This window comes from Stylophora pistillata, chromosome 2 (genome assembly GCF_964205215.1).
Source record: "Stylophora pistillata chromosome 2, jaStyPist1.2, whole genome shotgun sequence".
NCBI lineage: Eukaryota > Metazoa > Cnidaria > Anthozoa > Scleractinia > Pocilloporidae > Stylophora > Stylophora pistillata.
This window is the reverse complement of record NC_142520.1, coordinates 19,508,157-19,514,499: the sequence shown is the minus strand read 5'-3', so window position 1 is coordinate 19,514,499 and position 6,343 is coordinate 19,508,157. Positions and strand designations below refer to the sequence as shown.

The following is a 6,343-nucleotide window of genomic DNA, read 5'->3' as shown; positions in this document are numbered from 1 at the left end:
TCACTTTCTGAAGGGCTTAGAAACCAGGCTCAACTCAGTAGCCAAGCCTACTGAATTTGTGCCCAGGCCTTTGCTTGCTTGCGTGACCTTTTGAGTTACTTTAAAGAAAAAGAAAAAAAAAACTCTACGTTAACGTATAGATTGGTGTATTAATTTTGGTGTAGTGTAACCTGATCAGCGCAATTTGGAGTATCTCTAAGTAATCTGATCAGCACAACTTTGTTTTGGTGTATCTCAAAGCAATGTGATTGACGCAATTTTTTGGTGTATCACAAACCAATCAGACTGTAGTATTTTTTGTGGTTTGACAGGTCTTCAAATTTCAGCGAATCAACGCGTGACTTGGGGAGAGCGGTTCGAGGATCAAGGAAACGTATTAGTCTTGTTGCGAAAGCGGTGTAGTGGAGATCAACGTACGACTATGGTTATTCTTTGTTCTAAAAGGGACTGAGTGGAACATGAGAAAAATTTTGAATCAAATATTGCTTGAGTTGTTGATGGGAGCAACTTCAAAACACCCGGCCGCCATTGACTGTTAAGAATGGATTGCTCCCGCGATCCCAATGTCGAAAAATAATGTTAAAAGAGAGGACATTTAAACCAGCGGTCCTGCATTCAAGCATTCCTGGATTCGAAGAATGATAAAATGATATAGTCGTTTAACTAGAGCATCTGAAATCCCGCGCTTACAGAGTCGAATTAAGAATGACATAACGAGATGGTCGTTAAACTAGTGCTCTCGTAATTTCGCGCTTTTGAAGTCGAAGAATAATTAAAGAAAAGGTGAGGTTTACTAAGTGTTGACGCAGTTCTGCGCTCACTTTATTTCGTTTTCTCGACTGAGGGATATTTCATTGCTGTACATGAATTCCATGTTTAATTTCGCTGAAAGAACAAGGTAAGAATGACATCTATAAGAATTATGAGCTCATCTACCCAGTGTAATGGCTTTCCTTCGTGAGGACTATCGCTATGATCTGCCGGGATTAGTAAGGTCGTCAGGGAATTTTTTCTACCACTTGCAAGTTAAAACGTACATGTTTGTGTTAAATTAATTTGGATTGATGATCTTGTTTTTTGCCCCGTGACTGCTCTTTTTGGAAACGTTGAAAAGACCACCAAGTTACATTTATATTTTGCGTCGACTGCCATGTTAAATATCCGTTCTTTTGCTTTTAAAAGTTCTCCACGAATTAAATATTGTTTAAACGACACTTTCCCGCTACAATTGCGTGTTTACTTTTTAATCGCCAATATGGACTAGACTTTCTCAGGTGAAATGCCACTCTCACGTGCTCAGACGTTTTCTACCAATAAAATTCGCTCTTAGCTACCTATGACTTTACCCCATTGCGTGTCAATGCCCTGTAAACAACCTGCACTTTATCAAGTATTTAAAACATAGCTAGCAGAGTCGAGCAATCAAATTCATTATTCGTAAGCGTGCTCAAAATCCCGATAGTGCACGCTGATAGCGTCAGCAAATCCGACTTCGCCAAGAATTTTTTTTTCGCGCGAGCGGCCACTGTTAGCGCGGGGGAAAATAATATATTTCGCGACAATAATAGGTAGAAACAGAAACTCGGCCTTCTAGTCCGAAAACGAAGACAATGTTTCGACCTTTTCCCTTGGGCTAGAGCTCTTAAATGAGGCAGAAAAAGAGAAAAACAAAGGAAAAGGAGACTCGGTATCAGCACCGTCACGATTCGCTTCAACTGATATTGTTGTCCGTTTTTCGCGTCGGATTTGATGCACAATTCCAGCGGCTATGTTCTATAACAATTGGTTCATGCTTTCAGTGGTGCACTATCGAGTTATGGAGCACGTGGGAAGTTTAAAGAGCACTCAAGAAGCTAGAGTTGCCCTCGGCTATCACCTCGGGCAACTGTTACGCTTCTTTCGTGCTCTCCAAACTTCCCGCGTGCTCCATAACTCGATATTGCACGCTAAAGCATGAACCAATTGTTCATTGGCGCGCACAGGGCAAAGTCCAGGTAGGCAACAACCAATTATGAAGCACGCGTTGTTATGCTTGGAAAAACGGTACACTTTTTCTTCGCTCAGTCTATTTTCACTTGTTCGAAGAACGGAGACCGGAAAAAATCCTTGTCCAGAAGATGTTGGAGATAAAATAGAGCTTTCCACTGCAAAATTATATGGAAAAATATTTTGAGGCGACTATTTGTTGAAGAGGCGACACGGAGCCTATATTCTGGCCGGACCTGCGGTTCAGCGGATTGAATTGAATTGGTTCGAATGGAAGGCGTTGCTGTTTTAGCTAAATCTCTGTCTCAGAGAGCTTTTCATTATTTGTTAACATGGAGAGTTATGGAGATTGAGACTTTGGAACAAGTTGATGTCATCCATGACATCAACAATTTGGAAAAACTAAAATTGCTAGAGGAAATGCGGGGTCGCTCAATAAAAATTTGCATGTGAACGCGATGACTTTGTTTATAAGGACTTCTGCTGCTTACATCTAATAACAAACCTCAGAAGCTTTTTCTGCCCCAGAACGATATATCACTGAAGATATTTTATGCACCGCAAGTTTTTTGACTGATTGAAAGCTAAGGTACGTGGCAGTGATTTCCAAAAGTTTTTTTTTTGTCAGAAAAGTATATTTCTTTCGTCCGCTATACACTCCTAAATTAATCTATTAATAGATCCAATCGCCAAAGGTTACATACGACAATGAACTTTTACTGTTCCCGAGGGTTCTTGTTTTCATCGGTACGATAACAATAGAAGTGATTTACAGTACCAGGTTTGTGCTTTAAATAAATATATTTAAGTTCGCTCGAAAGATAAGTTTAAACTGTAGCAAGCTTGGTTATCGGCCCAGCATTTTAAGCTTGACTGACACTCAATGCCAAAACTCATCCTCGTTCCCAGGCTATGTCCACCAGATTGCTTTAAGTCAATTAAAAAGTGCAACGTAACGCTTATTTTGCATCTTTCTGCCCGGAAAAACTAAACGGAATGACTGATTGTGGCCCTTTACGGCCAGAATAATGATTGCGGTTTTGTCTCTGGTGAAGAGGCGGCAGTGAGCATTATTATAGCCTACGAGCAGTTCGTTATGTGGTCTCGTCCCGTAAAGTTAGAGAGAGCGTTGCGTGATGAGTTCAAATTAGGGCTGTGGAGGGTACTGCTGGAAGCGTGGTGTCAGTGCAGTTTATTATTACCAACAATTATTCTGACACCAGAATTAGTTACTAAGTGTCCCATTTCAACCCACACATCCAAAAAAATAACTCCTGCATGGGTAGCATGCCTGTGTCTGGCCACTAGTTTATGTTTTTGGATGAGGTGCACTTCTTGCGATTGTGCTGCACTCTAGCGAGCCCTTCGGAAAAACATGTCACTGAGAGCAGACCTTCCAAGACACTATTCAGAAAGCAAGTATTTCCAAGGTTTGAAGTTCCCTTTGGTTCCATTTAACCATGAGTAATGTTTAGAATTAACGAAGAAAGCGTAAGTTCAGCCAAAGGCAGAAGATTCGTATATATACGGAGCATAGCGAGAGAAGGTAATATTATTTCCTGCGAAAATTACACAAAATCAAAGGCTCCTTAGAGAAACCTCATGGTATGAATTTTGGCGCCCTTGACGTAACATCTGGCTTTCTTTGGAAAGTGAAACGATAAAAAATATGTTCCCAAAAATGTAATGTCCTCAACTCAAAACTTTTGTTTGTAGATCATTCGAACGATGTTTCAAGGAATTTTCTTTTGATAGGTGAAAAATTTAATCATTGCCATGTTTTGAAAGCATAATTATTTTCTGCTCAAGGTTAAAGATTCACAAAAAAAATCTCTTTAAAGAACGTTACTTTAAAAAGTGATTGTTTGAAATGAAATGTCCGCAACACACTTTGTTCAACTCGTACCTTCAAGGTCTTGAGAGCTCACTAAAGCATCTTTTTATTTGGTGTAAAGGGCACACTAAAGGTATTTTCTAGATATGTTTTAACACCCTTGTTGAACATTTTGATATTTAAGTTGGGGTTTAGAATGTTAAGTCTCTGAATGTAATGTCCGCAACATGGAATCACCATGTATATTCATATTCCAAGGCCCATTCATTTCCAAGGAGATGTTAAGGTCTACTAAAGTTTTTTTTGTGGGTACACCTGTATAGTAATAGCTGGAGTTGTAAAATGAGTTTCCAACTTTGTAATTATATGCTGTTGAGATAGTCATTGATATAGTTGTGGGCACTAATGTTCCTTTTCTTCTTTTTGTCTTCAGAGAAGATTAACAGTTGGGTATCTTGGTGTTTTTAGGAAAATTCGTATAGCTATCTGTTGTTGTCACATTTGCATGAAGTAAGCACTTGATTACTTGTGGCCTTGCCATTTCCTAATGAAGTGTTTCAGTTTATTGCAGCTGTAACCTGATTTATAGACATAGCAACACCAAGTGCATTGTTACCATCTTGTTTTTATTACTTGCATAATCATTGTGGTTGCAGATACTCCAGAGTCGATGTTGTTTCCATTCTTGAGCATCAGTTGTTGAGAGTAGGAAATACAGATGTCTATAACACAAAAAAATAATGGGTTACAATGTAACTTAACTTAATATATTTAATCATCTGGTTGTATTATTTTAGATGCTCTCCCCTTTTCTTCCCTTATGCCTTCCCTGCAAATGGAAGTTAGTAACTTACCTTGTTCTGTGTTGTGCTTGAGGTTGGATTTGTCATTTTTAGGGGTTTTTTGGAAATAATGTAGTAGTTTTCCATCCTTACACCCAAAGATGCATTTTCTTAGGCATATGTATGAATTTGCTTCTCAAATCTCTGTATTTTATTATGCAAATGATAGCAATATATATGCATGGTATCTAGTATTTTTGTTTTTCCTTTTCTTTATAAAAAAGTAACTTTTCAGTTCTAGTCTTGTAGGTCTTACATTAATTGTTGTATCACAGTGGTTCAGGTGTTTAGGCAAAGTTATCTACATAAACTATATTATATTTACACAGGTTGAAGAAAAATGTATATAGGCTTGTGATAACTATAGTATGACTCCAGTGTACCAGCAGATTGCACATGTTGTGGTACATTTGTGTAAATGTGATCTATTTGTGTTCGGAAGTCAGTAGTATACTGGTTAATCAACTGTGTGTAGCCTCTGTTTGTGATTAGAAATGCTCTGAGAGCTTTTTGTTCCCCAGTTTCCTGCATCAAGCTAATATTGAAATCTCCAAGTAATAGAGTAGGAATTGTGGGTTTTGTTAATACTGACTTATGGAGATGAGTAAGAGCCTCAATCAACTGTGAAATTCTAACAGTTTTTGACCGATAGATACCAACCACATGAATATTTGGAGCTGGATGGCTAAGAACTGTTACCACATTATTTACATTAAATCTATATACTATGTAATTTCAGTATAATCTAAATCATTCTTAATGTACTCAGCAGTTCCATAGCAAGTTCTGATGTTAGACTGACTAAAGTCATTTCTGCACAGATTAAATCAGCTTGTATGTGTCATCGCATGCAAAATATGGCGAACACCAGAACTCACCTCACCTAGAAAACGATGTGCTTTCACATGTGACATTTTTCGAACACTTTCCGAACGGATGGCCAAATCTTAAAGGGTGCTTATTTTTAAATTATTATAATTATATGTTGCAAGTTCTACACTTAATGCCATACAATAAGAGGAAGAGGGCTTACCTTCTGTCCCAGATGATAAACCGCTCATTTCAACATACTGCTTTCTTCTTGTCGTCAGTCGATTGGTCGTCGTCTATACGATGTCCTCTTAGCTGGGGCTCTTCACGGTTTACCAAAATTAACACTAAACCTCCATCCAACTATCACTTTGTTCCCAAAAGTCTTGAGAGGCCCCATAGCGAGGTTCTCATGGTCGTGGGTGGAACAAGATAAAATCTACGAAATTTCACGCTAACCAATTTGCACTAAGCTTTCAGCTCAGTTCATATTCGCTGTGTTTAGGTCTTCACGCAGGAATCGTTCATGTTATCGCCACTTTTAGGACTCAGGCGCCCATTTTTCTGCAGTCGAGTATTCTGTTGCATATTTCCTTTTCAGTTTTTGCTCCACAAAGGTATGTTTTGATCAAGTTTGGAATAAAATAAAACTATCACGTTTCAAGGGACAGGACGCCATTTTAAATTTGTCCAAAGTGGTTCAGCATATTCTCACCTCTGTACCACCCCCCCCAGGTGTACGTAAACTGTCACTTTGAACAGGGAAACTTGTCTGGGAGGGGGAGAAAAAGTGTTTAAATCCAGGTTTAATGTCTAACAAAGTGAGTGAGTGATTTTTTTATTGAATTTCGTCCCCCAAACCTTATACCTC

The 6,343-nt window shown here is 38.6% G+C and overlaps 1 long non-coding RNA gene across 1 annotated transcript; it reads right to left on the bottom strand.

Annotated features, from left to right (window-relative positions):
* Positions 1 to 2,768: 2,768 nt before the first annotated feature.
* LOC148737625 (uncharacterized) lies at positions 2,769 to 6,174 on the bottom strand. The gene is made up of 2 exons (XR_015996190.1): positions 5,696 to 6,174; positions 2,769 to 4,542 (listed from the first exon to the last, which is right to left on the bottom strand). It is a non-coding gene; the product is annotated as an uncharacterized LOC148737625 (long non-coding RNA).
* Between the last annotated feature and the right edge of the window lie 169 nt (positions 6,175 to 6,343).